Genomic DNA, 19,244 nt, shown 5'->3' on the forward strand with positions numbered 1-19,244 from the left:
TCTCCGGTTTGAGTTCGCTGTGTAAGACAAACAGGGAACACAGTTTATATTAGAAATATGTATAAATAGAGAAGGATTTGGGGGGGATTTAAATTTTTCTTACCGATGAACAGTCTCTTGTGCATGCATTTTTTGATTGCCAGGCTGTTGTTGGGCTCTTGGACTGGCCAGGCTACCTGGGGCTCCTGCCCGGCCTGGCCCGTCACTGGGTGGAATGCTAGGAGGGTATAAACTGTGGTGGTAAATGGTAGTAGTAAATGAGGACCATAAGGATATTTATTAGGCAGGTTAGATACCTAGAAAGGAATGTACGTCAGGGTTGTCAGGGTTGCCAGGTTGGCGGGTTTACAGTCAAATTGGGCTGTTTGTAAAATGTTAAAGGTCCATGGGTTTGGGCTACTTTTGTAAGTTGCTGTGGGTTTGGACTTTCAAAACCCGCCCAATTTTTTATGCAAACTAAGCGTGTGCGGCTGGAATTGGACTCTGGAGTGAATCAGAGATATTAGGAGGAGTGGCTGAGACAGAGGTACTGTGGACATGTCCTTGTTGAGTGTTTCTCTGTACAGCCCTTTTAATTTTCCTGCATGTATTGTGTTTTGTGTACAGTGTATGTTTAAATAGGTACATGACACATACCTCCCAACTGTCCCATTTTCAGAGGGACAGTCCTGCTTTTGACAGCTCAACCCGCAGTCCCGTGTTTTTACTGAAAAGTCCGGACTATAATTGTATGTGTAATTGTAACAATTTAAGATAAGGAGAATGTATGGCATGTTTGTGTACATCCATTGTATATTGTGTCCCTGTTTGCTGGGATTGAGAGCAGGCACATTTCAGGGGCTGCTGCTGCCTGAGGTAGCAGCCCTGATGCTGCCCCCCCTCCCACTCCGCACTTCTAAAGGTCCCCATACATGGATAGATCCGCTCGTTTGGCGATGTCGCCAAACGAGCGGATCTCCCTCCGATATGCCCACCTTGAGGTGGGCAATATCGGGCAGATCCGATCGTGGGCCCTAGGGCCCAACGATCGGATCCTAGCATTCGGCAAACGGGCGGTCGGATCGCGGGACTGCATCAACGAACAGATGCGGCCGTGATCCGACGGGATTTTTAAACCCATCCGATCGAGATCTGGCCGACTTTCGGGGAAGCCCGTCAGGGGGCCCCCATACACGGGCCAATAAGTCTGTCGGCAGCTTTTATCGGCCCGTGTATGGCCACCTTAACTTTTAGCGTCAGAGCCGGTTGAGGAGGTGCCGCATCGCTAGTGCAGCGAGCACTATTGCGCTCGCTGCACTAGCAGAGCCGAATTTCCGTTTCAAAAAACAGAAATTTGGCTCTTAAAGTTACCAGAAGCAGCTCACCTTGCCTCATGGCTGGAGCTGCCCTGATTGAGAGATGTGTGTCTGTGTTATATAGTGAATAAAATCCCCCCTCTTGTAAATTATAAGGATATTATTAGTTATAGAGGAGTTTCATGACCATATAAAAACACGAGGTTGAAGGCCGAGTGTTTTTATACAGGTCACGGAACTCTGAGGTAACTTCTAATTTCCTCATATTTTGCAACAGGGGGTACTTTATTTATTATAATACACAAGTCATGTGACAGAAATGACATCACTACCCCCACAGTTTATAACTGATGACATCAGAACTCACCGTTTATAATTATATAATTTACAAGATATCCATGGCTTTTGTGTAATATATATATATATATATATATATATATAATGTATTGTTAAGCACTTTTTCATGTCTATTGAAATATGTCCAAACTTACAGGGGAAATGTGATAATGTCCTCTTTTATGTTGAAAAGTTATTGGGAAATTCCAGACACTTATTTGATTTGATACCCTTACTGTTTTACTTTATTAAGATTTTGGAGTGTATAAAGTCCGCTACTTTTAAAATGGTTTTTGGCTTGTTTTTTATAGTCTTTGGCTGGTTTTGAATTGTGTCCATATCATTGAGCAGCTGAGGCCCGTGGTTAGGCATCATAGAAGGGAAGCGCGGTGGTCTCCAGTGAGTGGCTGAGGAGGAGGAGTGCTGTGTAGGAAAAGATGGATAAGGACCCTCCCTTGCAGTGGGCTGAGCAAGTTGGCCGGGCCGGGTTGGCTGGAGGATGAACACAAGCTGAGACTGAGGCAAGCAGCCAGTAAAGGAAATCTGCAGCTTTTGTCATTACGGTTTCCCCCTGTGCAGCAGGCCAGACTCACAAGTTTGTGTATTGGGACGGGAATGTAGGGATTTCCTCCCTGCGAATACTTGTTGGTGTATCAGTAGTGTGTGTGTGGGAGAGTCACAAGCCTATTCTGTTAGCAGCACCCCCTCACGGTCACACACAGGAGGAGGAGGAGGAAGCCGCTCGGCTGCTGTCACACTCACACTGTACAGTCTTGTACGAGACACACAGCGCTGTCGCTTGCACTGATTTGCCTGTCACGCTGAACCTTTGCGCAAGAGCAGGTGTGTGTGACGGGACTGGAGCGTGCTTGCCCCGGCCTCCCAGAACCCACCCATTACTGCAGGAGAGGAGGAGGAGGAGAGAGCCCGGTACCAAACCCAGGATGATGTGAATGCGGAGCCGAGGCCGGCCAGTGCAGGTATACTATTGTCTATGCTGTCAGTGTTGTGTTACTCTCAAACGTGCGTCTGTGTGTGTGTGTGTGTCACGGTGCAGGCACATGATGCAGTAGCAGTTGGTGCACAAATCCAGCTTGGCTCTGGAGCCATTGTGTGTGTGGCTGGGGCTGCTGCCATTGCCTTATATCCTAGGGCCCTGCGGGATGTCTGCCTGTGGGTGGGTTTATGAGCTTCATTGTTCCCCTGTTTAGATGAATGTATTCTTGCTTGTGCTGCATTTGTTCCCTCTCCTTTGTGTAAAATTTACAATAGGCTTTCCTGCCGTATGCCAAGCTGCTGATGAACACAAGACATTAATGCTCATGGCCGATTAGAGGACACACAGTGCAGTACTGAGCGCACACACACTCACACACACTCACACACACACACACTCTAGAGCAGACACACACATTTCTAGAACAGGCACACACACGCACTCTAGAGCAGACACACACAATCACACACACACACTCTAGAACAGACACACACAATCACACACACGCACTCTAGAGCAGACACACACACACACTAGAGCAGACACACACACACACTAGAGCAGACACACACACACACACACACTCAAGAGCAGACACACAAACACACACACACACACTAGAGCAGGCACACAGTCACAAATATAAGCTGATTGCTTCTATAGCTATACAGTCATTATACACTCTTTTATAGATATCAATTCAATGGGATCTCAGTTTGGTGTGACTGTGTGTGTGTCATTTGCAGGTTTTATACAAGGCTTTTTAGTAGCAGCAATATGCAGTTTAGTACTGAGACTGATAATATTCAGAGAGGGATTGTTTGCTTAAGCGGTCGGCATCATGTAAAACTCTAACTAAATTGGGCCTTGATTTTGCCACAAAAAGCACAAGAAATTGTAGGAATAAGAGGTGCAAATTGGAGCAGTCTCTTTCTATCATGGTGCTGCTGTATACTATATTCCACTCACATAAGTCTTGTGTTGGGTAGTGCCATCCTGGTGCTGATTTGTGCACTCCCCAGTGCAAGCCTCTGTATTTACAGTGAGATTAATAACCCCCCCCTCCTCCCGTCTTGATCTGATATTGGTGTTTATCTTTAACACTTACGAAAAGCTGACAGACAAATGACCCCTGGTGCCTGCAGTTTTGGTATATTGTATATTTATTGGGAAATAACTGCCCTGATGTAAAGGATGTTCCACTCGATGGAGCATCAATATTGGATACAGTTCACTGCATTTACAAGCTGTGCTCCTTGTTTTGGGGTGGGATTTAGCTCAGGAGTATATGTGAATTGTAACAGTCATTGGTCTAATCATTGTGGTTTTTCTGTGCTATATTTTGTATTTATTGCTACAGCGCTACATTTTTGTATTAAAAATACTTTGTGTATGGACACTCCAAAGTAAAACTGTATTTATGATCATAACAATGTGTATGCTTCTACCTATCTGAGGGTTCATTATAGCTCTGTATACAACACCTATAATAGTGTTCAAAGAAAGTTGGTAGTAGTGTATGACCGTCACCCAGCCAGGCACCACAACGGAGCATTCTTAGCCACTGACAATGAGGAGGACAGCTATAAGGTGCCTTTCCTACTTCCAGCAGTTCAATGATATAGAGAAAACACATCACACAGCCCTCATTTATTTTTATGTAACCAGAATAGAGAGAAAAATCACTGGCAGATAGATGGGGATGAGTGGTACACAAAGCCCCTTTTCATTTAACTGCACAAAAAAGCCACAAAACACCCAGTGTAGTGGGACATTAAACAAGGATTTTTTTGTTCTGCATTATTTTTTTTCTCCCTTTCTGTCCCTATCCATCTGCGATGTGAGTGCTGTATATTTCTGAATGCTGATCACTTCCATCTCTGTTTAGGTGGATTAGAAAGTCTGCCCACCAGGGTTTCCGCAAAGAATCTGCTTTCTGTGCAGTTTGTCAGTACTGTATGCTTTCCTCAAATTTTTCAAGCTGCCCTTAAGTTGAAGCTGAATTTCAAAGATATGTTTTTATTTTTTTAATGACAGAGCCAGGTTAAAAGCATGGAATTAGCAACAGAATGTTTCTTGTGGAAAGGACTGAGAAATAGGGAGCTGTGGTATCTCAATTGGTAGGTTAGCATTGTAAGCATGAAGGCAAAATGCTGAAAATAGGCTGTTGAGACTTTGCTTTTCCTGATTGTTTTTGACCCCATCGACTCCCACATCCTTCCTCCCTTCAGATAAGTTACATTTTTCCAGCCATACTTTTCCTCTTGAAACTCCTTTAGGCCTACTTTCCTGCTGTTCCTGCTTAACATATCTGTGTGTGTATGGTGCCAGCCTTAGCACAAATTTTCATGCAGACACAATATTGTGGCCCTAGGATTATACTTCACAAACATGCCATATGAGGCCACTTGAACAATTCTTCCTGTCCTCATTGTATTTGCTGCAGCCGAGCATTACATTATAGCATTGTTTATTATTTTCTATTAATAATTATGAAGTGTTTTAGAGGCCTTGATAGAGTCCCTTTTTTCTCATCCCTGTTTTGCTCTCTATTTCTCACTTACCTTATTACAACTGCCAGCCATTTGCCCTTTTCCTTTCATTACAAACACATAAATACTGAATTAAAGCATACTTTGTATACTTAAGGGCTCACATGGTAAGCTGACTTACCAGCATCTGCCCTGTGTCTAGCAAGTATGACTGGATCTCATTCATGGTGACCTTATTAATGGCCATTTATATTATGAATTAATATTTACTATTATTTAATATCTGTGACTTTTCCTCAGTATATTTGTCACTCTGTTCAGTGATTTATATTTACCGGTCACTTCAGAGTTATTACTGATATCCTTATATTGTACAGTAGGGGGTATTTATTTATTAGTTATCTATCCTTGCGGCATATAACACTGTTTGTCTATAACAGAATAATCAATATCAGTATATCACCTTCACATTGTTTGGTCACAGTGTAATATCTTGAAACTAAAGTAACACAATGATCTCTGTATGTAAGATAATATGACTGATATAATGCTGGTAAGCACCATTCTTTTAAATGTATTCTTTTGTGTCTGTATTTATGATTTTTGACCTGCTACAGTAGAAAATCAAATGGCACAGTTTTATGGAAGGTTCATTTGAAACTTTACATTGATTTTTTTTACCACAGCCACAGGCAAATGTAAAAAAAGATGGAGGCGTCCCTGCTTTCCCCCCACTAGACCACCAGGGTGAGTAACCTCTGTTACACATACCTTCTAGCAGCTGGGCCAAAAAGTCACTTTACAATTTACTAACACGTGTTTATTGAGAAAAGTAATCCCTGATGGTTTCTAACAAAAAGTAAATGAATCCCTCCAAATGGCTATGTGACTAAATATTAATGTCACTATTATAATAAATACCTGTAGTAATGTACAACAATGCAGTGGCATAAATAATCATTAATTGAAAGATTAGTATTCTTTCTTCAATACACCATAAGTGAACCTTGCTCGCTGGGAAAGAAAGGGACAGCTGGATGACTGGAGACATTCCAGATCTACTGCAAATGTATGAGAACTACACCTCTAGGAAACATAACACAACGAATGCAAACCCCTAAATATCTGTACAACAAAGACAACTAAAATGATGAAATGATGTCTCATTTGTATTTGATAGGGAAAGTGTAAAAAACAGGTGAAGGTTACTATGTAGTTTGCACTTTGCACCCTATCCTGCACAATGATGAATACAACACTACCTGCATCCACTTATGCTGTTTTCATGAGGTGTGGACTGAGGGGTATGTAGGGCTTTTCCACCTTGACCTGACTCCCTATCTTGCAAGTCATAGGGAGTTTAAGCAAGTTAGAAAATCGGAGCAAAAATACATTTTGGTAGAGAAGATTTGCACTTGTGTTTGTGGTAGGTGTGTCTGCCAGCAAGTGGGTATCACACAAAACTATGTTTTATGTGTTCTCAAGCAATACCTACCAGCAGAATCTATAGATAGCACATTTTCATTTTCAACTGAATAGAAACAGGAATGCTGTTGGATGGTTATTGTTTTCTTACTCACATTTACAGTTATGCAGACAGGTTATTAGCTGAAATAAAGTTGTTGTTTCTTGACCTGTATTAGAAGTGACAGAGGTGTTTCATGATCATGTAAAACAGCAAAAGACTAATAGCTTTATATGTTACAATAGAGGTACAATATGCTCATATATTGCAGAGCTTTTAACAGTGACTGACAGATGTAGGAACTATTAAGTCAATATGCTGGTCTAATGTTAGGGATTCAACACCATTTAATTAAGTGTAGCTTATTTATGACCGATAATCAAATCTCTTTATTCACAAATATGACCCTGGTTACCAAATATGCTTGGTTTGGTGTTTCCTGTTCCTGTTTCTGTTGTGTACAGCACATTGCCTGCAAAACAGTACTGGGGTGAAGTATAGACATTCTGTGCTTTGAGCTCCAGGTGGAACCCTGGAGTTCAACAGGATGTCCTGCTTTGTGCAAGTAATGAACTTGTTCTCCATTAGGAAGCTTGGGGTAACTTACTTGCAAAGTGGTAAAGGGGATGTACACCTTTTTGTTAACATATGTTCCTACTGCTTGATTGTTAACAAAAGTAGTTTCCTTTACATTTGCTTCTGTTACCCACTGCTTGTCTTTGCAATGAAGTAGTGGAGGTAATGCTTAACAACTTCATTTTCCACTGGGACAGTAAATAGTTGGGCATCTTTAACACCTGAGTAAAAGCGCTCAAAATGTATGTGTAGTTTTTTTTAACACAGTATATGTGACTTTTTACAGTATAGTATGCTCAGTGGAACATTTCATTTTGTTGTATTAGATGCTCTGTAATATGGTTTTCTTATGACTCTCACAGCAGTATATTATTTTATGTAGTATAGTTGTCTCTGTATTGTAGTCTTAGTATCCTTCTCTTGTTTTTACAGTATTTTCAGTGATCAGTCCTCTCTGCAGTGCAATGTATAACAGGCTCAGGAGAACAGAATGGTCTTTTTATCATGCAATGGTCTTTTAGATGCAAATGCTACAGGTTTCAAAATCGGGCCCTTTTGTGCTTATTCTTTAACCACTTTTGTCATAGCTGCACTCTGCACCTTACTCTGTATCAAAAATATGATTTGAGGTACACGCCGTCAAGGGCAAAGAAGCCTTATCTTTTCAGTTGCACTGAAGAAGCCACTCTGATCAGTGGTGAAACAGTTTAAAAAAATAACTCTAAATGTCCAGTTGCCTTTGACTGAATTTTGCTATAAACAGTATGCCTTTTCTTTACTGTTTGCCATAGGGCAGAGGTAAGTATAGGGAGCCATTGCACCCTGCACTTGCTGATGCTAACCGAACTTGCTTAAACTCTCTATGACTTGCAAGATAGGGAGTCAGGTCAAGGTGGACATACCCCTCAGTCCACCCCTCATGAAAACAGCATAAGTGGATGCAGGCAGTGTTGTATTCATCATTGTGCAGGATAGGGTGCAAAGTGCAAACTACATAGTAACCTTCACCTGTTTTTTACACTTGCCCTATCAAATACAAATGAGACGTCATTTCATCATTTTAGTAGTCTTTGTTGTACAGATATTTAGGGGTTTGCATTCTTTGTGTTATTTTTCCTAGAGGTGTAGTTCTCATACATTTGCAGTGGATCTGGAATGTCTCCAGTCATCCAGCTGCCCCTTTCTTTCCCAGCCAGCAAGGTTCACTTATGGTGTATTGAAGAAAGTATACTAATCTTTCACTTAATGATTATTTATGCCATTGCATTGTTGTACATTACTACAGGTATTTATTATAATAGTGACATTAATATTTAGTCACATAGCCATTTGGAGGGATTCATTTACTTTTTGTTAGAAACCATCAGTGATTACTTGGGGTTTTCTCAATAAACACGTGTTAGTAAATGGTAAAGTGACTTTTTGGCCCAGCTGCTAGAAGGTATGTGCAACAGAGGTTACTCACCCTGGTGGTCTAGTGGGGGGACGGCAGGGACGCCTGCCGCCCCCTCGGCGGGGACGCCCGCCACGCTATCTTCCTCCTCGGTGTGGGTCTCTCTAAGGCTCGCGCGCCTCTGCTATTTAAAGGCGCATGCGCACTGGCGTCATGACGTCAGCGCACAATTAGTGCGAAATTCAAAAGTTTAAAAGTGACATATGTGAAATCTTTGCCCGTTATAGGAGTTTGTTCCTGGTGCTTCTGAGCTTTTGCTAAATCTGTTTTGAACCTGTTTGATTCCTGTTGTGATCCCCTGCCTGCCTTTTGACGATTCTACTGTCCATATCCTGACCCTTGCCTGTTTACCGACTCCGATTTTGCTAAAAGGAAAACTATACCCCCCAAACAATGTAGGTCTCTATTAAAAGATACTGAGTAAAACAGCTCATGTGTAAAACCCTGCTTCATGTAAAGTAACCATTATCATAATAATAAATTTTTTTAGTAGTATGTGCCATTGGGTAATCATAAATAGAAAATTGCCATTTTAAAAAATAAGGGCCGCCCCCTGAGATCGTACGATTCACTGTGCACACATACAAACCACATGTAAGGTCACATGAGCCAATTAACAGACAGAGTTCTGCCTTTTGCTTCCTCACTTCTTCCTGTTACAGTTAGTGTTGTAGTATTTCTGGTCAGGTGATCTCTGAGTCACGAAATGGTGGTTCAAGGCAAGAGATGTAAAAGGGCAATATTTATGTAAATATATATTCCAGTTTGGTAAGATTCTTTAATATGTCATTCAATTTGATATAAAAATCTGTTGCTTAAGTATTCATTTTGGGGGTATAGTTTTCCTTTAACCCTCTGATTGACTTCCAGATTTTGACCCTTGCCTGCCTAACTTCGCTTACTCTCTGCCTGCCTCGACCCAGCCTGATCTGACTACTCTATTGCCTAACGTCTTGTACTACGACCTTCTGCCAAAAGACTCTTGCTAACAGTCATGCCCCTCTGCCTATCCAGAACCTCTTGCCTTGCATCTCTCGTTTAAGTCCTGGTGGCATCCAAGTAGCTGAAGGCTCCTCCCGAGGCCAAAGGCGGTCACACTACAGGTGAAGCACGAGCCGAGACCAGGGTGCTTGGCATTTGTTCTGGTGTTGGGTGCTGACCGTGACAGTATGTTTTTTTTTATTGTTGAATAATTCTACTGCATTAGACCTTGAACCCATGTTTAATGTGAATATACTGTATATTTGAATGAAAACTAACCAAATGTGGTGCATAGCCTTAACATAGGAGGAAACATGGTTATTTTTAAAGATCAGTCAGCATGACACCTGAATTTTTAAATGCAGCTAAATATAAACTACCTCTTTTGCTAGGAAAGGTTCACAAAAACAGTTTCCCCAGCGTCACTTATTGGGACTTCAAGACAGTTATCTTTACTACGAGTCCTATGGCAAATCAACATACACGGGAAATTGTTATAGGTTAATCTATTTCAATATTCTGTTCAAATGCCGGTTCCATTACCTGTTAAATAAATTTAGAAATAAAAACGAATGTAATTAGAAATTAAATATCCAACGGATCCAAACATGAATAATGAACTGCTTGTTTTTAAGGGTACAGTTATACTACAATTGTTTTAAATATGTATCTAAGAAATGTTTGAAGGATTAATTCACGAATGAATTGATTTGGGGAGGGGTTAAGTGGGTTTAAAAGGGCGATTGGCCAGGAGGAAATAAGGTCTCTGATGAAGTGCAGTGACACGAAACGCGTCAGACCTCATGGCGCAGGGTTACACAGTTTGTTAAAATGTTAAATCTTCAATAGAATCAAAGTTTTTACCACTGATCTGAAGACCAAGCGATTCCTTGGGTGATCCGAAGAGTGCGTTGCCCAGAACTCTTGTGTAGGAAAGGTTCATACAAATATCTATTTAGTGAAATTACACCTTTTATCTTGATTTCAGCTGTTAGTTTTTTTTTCCAAATACTGTGTAAAGGAATTTTGCCAAGTTTTGCCTACAGTGATAATGTCTCTCATGCTTGCTGTTTACTCATAGTCTTCATTATGATTTACAACAATACTCCTATTTAGTTCTAATCCACTAACCAGTATACACTTTACAGTAGCTTCAAAGGGTGTGGCCTAGCAACCCAGAGTGTGAGGTGTGGATAAACAAACAGAACTGTCCAGCCAAGGGACAGCCCCATCAAATGATACCATCATATTGTGTGTCCGTGGCCCTTACTAATGTGTTTTAGTAAATGTTACCTACAATCCTAAATGATTCTCTTCAGATCAGTCAACAATGGCATTCCTTTCTGCTTGTAACAAGGAAGTAACATTTGCTTTGTTAAAATTAACCTTCAGGATGTCTTAAATTCCTATAATATCTACTGACATGCCAGCTTTATTTTATTTTTATACTGTAAAACAACGACATGGAATTTGTAAAATAATGGAGTGTTGTTTAAAATAAAAGTTGCTTCATGCAAATTTCTTGATTTAAAGAAGCAGGCTTAATAAATCTGCGTTGTGTAGCAAATTAAGCACTTTAAAGTAGTCTGTTTTAAAGGTGGATTTTGGTTTATATGCAGATTTCATCTTAAAATGATTCAAATTAAAGTATAGATCATTGCAATAGAAAAAAAGCAATGTCAAACTCTTAAATTCTCATAAATACAGCAGGGGAGAATTGCAGTTGGTGTTGACAATACCAGAAGGCTATGACTTGGACTCCTCTGGATTACAATCTTTGCTGGTATATTTCAGGTCGCAGAGAATCACCTGAAACTGGCATCTGACCTTTTGTAATTTTCAGCTTGAAAATCCTTGCTAGTGATTTTAATGCAATTCCATTTCAGACTGTTTGGAGCCATGGATTTGGACTACTTAAAAATGTGGCCAAAAGCACTCAGATATTAGTAGTTTAAATGTAGTAAAAATATATTTATATATTTATATATATTGTATTTATTATAATCAATCATGGGGTGGTGTAATTCCCTGATAAAAATGTATACAATATGTATGTCGTAAACAATATTTATGAGACGAAAACCATACAAATGTGATTTAGGTTTTTAAACAAGTGCAGGTCAGCTGCTTTAAACTAAACGTATGAAAGGAAGTCAACCGCAGTCTTCCTGTAGCAAGTTGCCTCTAATGTGAAAACTAAAATATACCATAGTTATCTGATTTGTTTTCTGCAAAATACATACACACTTTGCTGCTAGTACACAGTTCTTTCCCAGCTCACCTTTGCTACCAAGTACATGTATATTTGTACAATCCATGTATCATGTCATAGGGTTGCTAGCCTACTGCTCAAATGGGGAATATTACTACAAGGTGGTGAAAGGTAGAAAGTAGGCGGAAAGGAGTGTTGAGTAGGCAGAAAAGGGGTAGGAAGCAGGCCCGGACTGAGAATTAAAATAGGCCCTGTCATTTCAGGTACACAGAGGCCCAATCAGCCCACACAGAGGCCCAAACAGACCCCACCAGCCCACTAAATACTGACTTTCTATGGCAACTTATAGCAGCCCCTCTGGCATTTGCCAGAACCCACAGATTGCCAGTCCGGGCCTGGTAGGAAGTAGGCACAGATATATGGGGAGTGGGGGGCCGCAAACTTTACACAATCGGCTGGCAGTTTCCACTTACATCTTTTGTGTTCTTTTAAAAGATATACATTGTGAAAAGTGAAAAGAATATTTATAGAACATGAAGTAAATAAACACTTTTGATTTGTTTTCCTGCTGAATTATATCTAATTAATGTACAATTTATTTACTAGCATATTTGTCCCGAATTAAAAAGACTTAGGGTTTCTGCCCTGGGCTCTAATTAATGTCATTTATTTTCTCAGATGGCTGCATGGATTGCAAATGTAAATTGATGCCTTTAATTTAAAATGCAATGTATTTTTGGTGCAGCTCTCTAATAGTACTGCTACTGGTTTTGGCAGCTACCCAGAGTCCTTTACAAAGAGCTGATGTGCTGCTTCTGCTGACTGAAGTCAGTATGTGTGTCACGCTGATGTAATTTTATTATCCAGATTCTGTGTTACAGCCATTTGAAACCACCAGCTTGTTTATGCTGGTCTACTAGAGAATTATGATAGCGAGGTAGACTCACAAGCTAAACAGGACCAGTGTATTAATCCATAGTAGATAGTCAGTCATTAACCATTTTCTTTGATCCGGGTAGTGGAGGAGTAAAAAACGAGTGTGTGACTGGTTGCTGGTTCTTTGCATTTTAACCAGTATGTTTGTAAGTAGTATGCTCTACTGTTTTCTATATACAGTGAAACCTCAATTTTACATCCCAAGATTTTAAGTTTTCCCTCATTTTACATTGTTGTTTTGTGGTCTCATATGCATAAAACTTTTCCCTGATTTAAAATTTTCCTGGATTTGACACCATTTTTTTGGTCCCCTGAAAAACCTATAATGGAGGTTCTACTGTAGCAGAATTTAAGGCATTGAGGTGCTTTTAGTATGTTAAAGAATGCACCTTTCTTAGAAAAGTTTTAATTGAGCATCATTTTTGTCAGATGACCCCCAAGAGCCAAAAATTAGTCTATGATGCTACAATTAAATTGTTAGTTGCTTTTTACTATTTATCTTTCTATTCAGGTACTCTCCTATTCATATTCTAGTCTCAGAACAGAACACTACTGCTTTTCAGCTGTCCTGGTTTTCCACTCACTGGTTGCCCTGGTTACCAAGCAGTAACCAATCGGTGACTTGAGTGGGGGGCTGTGGGTCATAACTCTGGCTTGAATCACATGTGGCCCCCCTTCAAGTCACTGACTAACTCAGAGCTAGAGAGCTGAAAACAGGAAGTAGTGTTCTGGCTATTATGTTACACATCCAGTCTCTCCAGCCTTTATACGTTACATTTTTGCCTAACTAACTATATTAGAAATATTTTTTACTTTGCACAGCCTATCTATTTACCTAGTTTTTATTTTTACACTAAACTGTTCCTTATAGAGCAACTTAGCTGCATGAATCCATATTGGTGTCAAGCAATCCTGTTGGATCTATTTCATGTTGAAATGGTTTTTTTTGTACCAGACTTAAGGTATGGTGCAAGATTGCATGTCCCAACAATTCTGGTTAATAGATCCTGTTAAGCTGGCCATAGACGCAGAGATCTGATTGTACTAATCGAGGATTCGTATGATTTTTGGAGAGTCCTGTCATTTTTTTGTCCGGAGATCGGTTGTTTGGTCGATCGGACGGGTTAAAAGATTTATGTTGATTGCCGATAATATCTCTGCATGTATTGCCGATTGTACGATTTTCAGTGGGAGACTGTCACTAGCTTTGGTCGGACATAACTTTCGTACGATTGCTGTCAGGGGCAGAACATTGGCTGATCTGTTCTTTTGTACTTTATTTGATCGCAATGGTTAGTGGTAGGTTTGGGAGGTGTGAAAGTCCGATCGTACAATGATTCGTATGTCTATGGCCAGCTTTAGCCTTTTTCATTCTGAAATTCTTAAGGCTTGGAATTTCAGCTGCCATTGCATTGATAAGGTTACCCTAACAACTAGGCAGCAGTCTGGAAGTCAGAATACCAAATCAATACCAGAAAGCCTGTAAAGAAAGATAAGCAATGAAAAATAAGAATAACAGTAAAACTGAATCCTCACAGTTTCTCACATCACTTTTAGTTGCAGGCTGCAAAGACACAGGCTAATAATTTGAAAACCACGCAAAATAAATAATAACTACCTGAAAAGTTGATTATAATAGGCCTTTCTGTTTAAAGTTGCTTACAATATGCCTTTCTGTTTCATACTAAAATGAATATAAAGATGAGCAAACCCTTTAATGAATACTTGCTTCGGCCAAGCAGCATTTATTTAACCGTAATGCTATCAGGTTTTATCAGTAAATATTCGCAATATTTGTAACAATGTATAAACATGAATCTTTGAAAAGCAACTCTTCCTAGCCTCTTTAGAAAGGGCAATGGCAGCTTCATATATGGACTTATTTGCATATGTACGTCTGGTGATTTCATAAGAATGTAAACTATGTTTAAGCTTCTCACATACCCACATTATATTTTATGTAGTTATGAAGTAACTTCCTGGGGGCCACTGCAAATCTTTTTTGCAGGCCACATGTTAGAATGCACTCTGTTAGGTTTCAGGTTACTATTCTCTAGGAAGCAAACACAAACTTCACAAAAATATATTTTGCTTTTTTTCAAGATGTATTTGTGCAGGGATGGAGATTAGAAGTCAGACATCTTTGATGTAAGTACTAAAATACAGCCTCTTAAGACTGAATTTTTTTCTACATATCTTAAAGAATCTCCAGTATTATTTGTAATGTTTTATGTACTTCAATGTGTTAATACCCTCTTGTCTAACTGCATTCTTGTATTTTGGAGCTTTTCAAAAGTTACAAGGGCTGTTTTAGAGGACCCAGTCACCCAATTTGGCTGCAATTGTAATAAAATTAGGCTGACACAATCCCAATCTCTGTGGAGCGGAAAAGGACTTTCCAGACTGGTAACCAATCAGAACTCTCTGTGTGCCAAATAAGCAAAATAATTTGGAGTGTCTTTTACTTATTTGGTTATAGAGAAGATCTTAGAAGCACACTGACACTGGGAATGGTTTCTATTTTCTTGCAGAGGGTTTTAGAAGTGTACACCGTAGAGCAGTGATCCCCAACCAGTAGCTCGTGAGCAACATGTTGCTCTCCAACCCCTTGGACGTTGCTCCCAGTGGCCTCAAAGCAGGTGATTATTTTTGAATTCCAGGCTTGGAGGCAAGTTTTTGTTGTACAAAAACCAGGTGCACTGCCACATAGAGCCTCAATGTAGGTAGACAATCCATATAGGGGCTATCAAATGGCCAATCACAGCACTTATTTGGCACCCCAAGAACATTTTTTATGCTCGTGTTGCTCCCCAACTCCTTTTACTTCTGAATGTTGCTCACGGGTTCAAAAGGTTGGGGATCCCTGCCGTAGAGTATACAGCAGCCTCATGATGGTTGGTTGTTGTCATGTGAGTGGCATTGTGAGGGAGCAATTCTAGTTATATAGATGCCTTGCAAGTTTCATGAAAAAAGAAAAAACTCTGCGGTATTGTTGTTTGTGCTGATCTTTTAAATTACTGTTACATTTTGCTAGAACACAGGTGACGCTGCCAAAAGCAATATGTGGTCAAAATAAAAAGAAAAGGTTAACTTTTGCATGATACTTTTATGTAATCTTGTGTAAAGTAGTATCAAATTGGAAACATCTTAATTACTTCCATTTTTAAATTACAATTGTAAAATTCTTGAATGTTGAAAATTGTTTCCTGGAATGCACATCTTTATGGCAGTATTTTTGGCTTTATGGCAGGGTTTCTACACTTTATATAAAATACTTTTTCTATAATTACAGTGGAGAAACTGTAAATGTGTAACTCATCAGAATGAGACATACACTGTAATAATGTAATTTAACAATTAAATCTCAGAACCTCTTATGTCAGAAGATATAACATAACTAATTTAGCATGTGTAAAAAAAAGGCTATTGTATAGATATAGTTCATCTATAAGGATAGATTAGTTTTGCAGTGACATTAAAAGGCTCATTTATCAATGTAAGAATTTATCTCGACCTGTCCGCTAGTCCACGAGTTCTGGACTGCAGTGGTAAAATATCTCTCCGATCAGCTACTCCTCCCCGGGGTACTAGCCCCGGAGGTGTGCCTGCTGGGGCTTGTTGATGAGCTGGCCCCCCTAAACAAAACTAGGATATTGCTAAAGTCTGTGTATTTCTATGCAAAGAAACTTGTTGCAATGAAGTGGATGAGCCCTCAAGCACCTACAACCAAACAATGGGTCCAATTGGTAAATAGTAAGCTTCCTGTCATTAAGCTCACATACCTAGCCAGACGCTGTCCCCACAAATTTGAAAAGGTCTGGGACCCTTGGCTAGATGTCAACTCTGCAGCAGCCCCCTAGCTCTGCGCTTCCTTAACAGTCCCACGTCCTTGGACCGAGGTGCCCCGTCCCCTCCCCTTGCCCATTCATGGATGTATGCTATATGCTCATACAAATTGTTGACTTATTTTGATGTATAACTGATTTGGATTGTCGTAGCCTCGCTGTACTTGTTACTGTGTGTGTTGTTTGTTGTGAAAACAAAAATAAAAACCTTTAAAAAAAAAAAAAAAAAGAATTTATCTCATTATTTTCTGAAAAAAACTCCGACCAAATCCGCACGGGTTTTTTCCCCTCATTTATCAATACATTTTCCCAAAAAATTCCTATGTGGGAAAAAACCTGAAAAATTTGTGAAAAATTCGGATCATACAAATTTTTCGTATTTTCCTCACGAAAACTCAGTCTTTTCTGTATTTTTCCCTCAAAAACCACAAAACCTCCGGATTATTGCACAAAACCCAGTGAAGATCAAGGTATCTTCTGAACTTTTACCATTGACTTGGATTTTATAGTAAAAAAAACAATAATTTTTCAGGTTTTTGGTCTTTAATAAATAACCCCTAGGTATCACTAAGGGGTGCAATAGTGGGCCCCTTAGAGCCGACTTGCCAGGCACTAGTTCCTTGGGGAATGCTACACCTGTATATAGTGCCAGCATCAGGGAGTTCAGGCTAGCCCTGTCCTTACTGTCTGCCCCCCTCACCCCCTTCTACCCCTCACCAATATATCTCTCACTAACACAGACAGCGCCATTAGTGTGGGAAGCAGCAGGTTTCTGTGCTTTGAAATGAAGTGCAGAGACCTGCGGAAATTTGTAGAGCAGAAGGCATAGTGCAGAAATCTCAGCTTTTTTGCACTTTCCACACTTCATATTGTTAGGCAATTAACCCCCTAGTATCACATTCTGATTGATCAGTAAACCTTTCATTGCAGGAGTTTTGAGTATTGTAGATCAAATCAAGCAGTTAGCTTAAGATGACCATACACTGTGAGATCCACTCATTTAGAGTGGAGCAGAGCAGAGGCTGCCAAGCACATGGATTTTTGGCCTGATTTGGCACCCAATGAACTGGGCCAAATCAGGTTGATCCTATCAGATCATACAGTTGTAACATATGGAGATCCATCAGACAAGCACTGCATCAATGTGCTGATGTGACAGGATTTTTCTAACCTGCCTGTTTGACATCTGCCTGATTTTCGGCAAGTCTGTCGGTGGGCACCATACACAGGCTATTAAGTTGCAGACTTGGTCTGGAGGGACCATATTGCCAGCTTTTATCAACCCATGTATGGGCAGCCAATTTGTTGGTAACCATATTAAACAAAAGGACTTGGAATGCAGACAAATACTTTTAGTAACCTCTCCCTGCATGTTTCTGGCACATAGTTTGAAAAAACAAAAAAAATGACAACTGTCAGCAAAATGACAGGTGGTTCTTATTCTATCAGGTTTTGCAACCTTGTCTTTATCGTGTGTGTGTAATTGAGTGTGTACTGCAAATTGTACTCATGAAGAACGCTTTGAAATACCTGCTTATGTATACAAAAATAGGTAACAGCCACAGTTCACTAGCTGACCTATTTATGAGAAGGCAGGGGAATTGAACTCGAAAACTGTCATTTTCATGAGTCATAAAGCTCTGTAGAATATATATATATATATATATATATATATATATATATATATATATATATATATATATATATATATATATATATATATATATATATATATATATATATGTAGGCTAGTATATACATTTCTAGTAGCATATACAAGAGTGTGCCTAGAGTTTATTTTTCATATCCATACAATGGAATGGGTATGGGATCCTTTATTGAGAAACCTTTTATCCAGAAAGCTTTGACTTAGGAGCTCCCATAGAAATGCATTGTATAATAAATAAGTTTAAAAAGCACAAAAATATTTTGCAGGTGGATCAGAACTGTCCTCCAAATCCCAAGTGCCCATTACACATGGATTGATCTATAGGCAAAGCCGGAACTAGTGGTAAGCGGGAGAGGAAAGCACTCTAGGGCAGGCATGTCCAAAGTGTGGCCCAGGGGGCCAATTGTGGCCCGTTTTCAAATTTACACCGGCCCTCAGCTTCAGTCATGAAATTAATAATAATGAGGCCCCCCAGCACAGTGTGATCAGGAATCCCATAGCAGTAATATTAAGGCACATTAGTGAAATGATTTGCCACTTGGTCTATACTGGTGCCTGTGTGCTGAAGGTGTTAGCAATAGACACGTACTGGCACATAGTGACGCGCTGCTCTCACATACTTCTTTAGGGCTGAAGGTGTCAACAGATGTACTGACGTGCCAGTACAGTAAACTAAAGAAGTATGGCGTCACTATGTGCCAGTACGTGTCTATTGCTAACACCTTCAGCACACACGGATGTGTGACGGATGTGTGGTGGACCTTGTGGCAGGAAGGAGTTGGTGAGCAGGCAAGCAGGGCACCAGACTAAGTAATATTGCCTTGGCCACCAATACTACATGTAAGGCACAAACTATAGGATTAGCACACTCTGAGGCACATTTATCAAAGGTCAAATTTCAAATTCATGTAGCATACAGCCCTATTAACCCCAGTGGCAACAGTAGTTTTTATTTTCACTTTGTTTCAAGAGTGTTTCTTTAATTGT

General features: G+C 39.9%; 1 protein-coding gene across 5 annotated transcripts in view; it reads left to right on the forward strand.

The window, feature by feature from the left end:
* Positions 1 to 2,092: 2,092 nt before the first annotated feature.
* The window catches only part of fyn.L (FYN proto-oncogene, Src family tyrosine kinase L homeolog), a 133,400-nt gene continuing 116,248 nt past the window's right edge, over positions 2,093 to 19,244 (forward strand). For 3 of the 5 annotated variants that reach the window (XM_018261613.2, XM_041562056.1, XM_041562055.1), the window contains exon 1: positions 2,094 to 2,611. The gene's annotated coding sequence lies outside the window, so the exon portion shown is untranslated. Of the gene's footprint in view, positions 2,612 to 14,863; positions 14,892 to 19,244 lie in introns of those variants that run through there. The other 2 variants (XM_018261614.2, XM_041562054.1) reach the window with 2 other exon arrangements.

Source organism: Xenopus laevis, chromosome 5L (genome assembly GCF_017654675.1).
Source record: "Xenopus laevis strain J_2021 chromosome 5L, Xenopus_laevis_v10.1, whole genome shotgun sequence".
In the NCBI taxonomy this organism is placed as follows: domain Eukaryota; kingdom Metazoa; phylum Chordata; class Amphibia; order Anura; family Pipidae; genus Xenopus; species Xenopus laevis.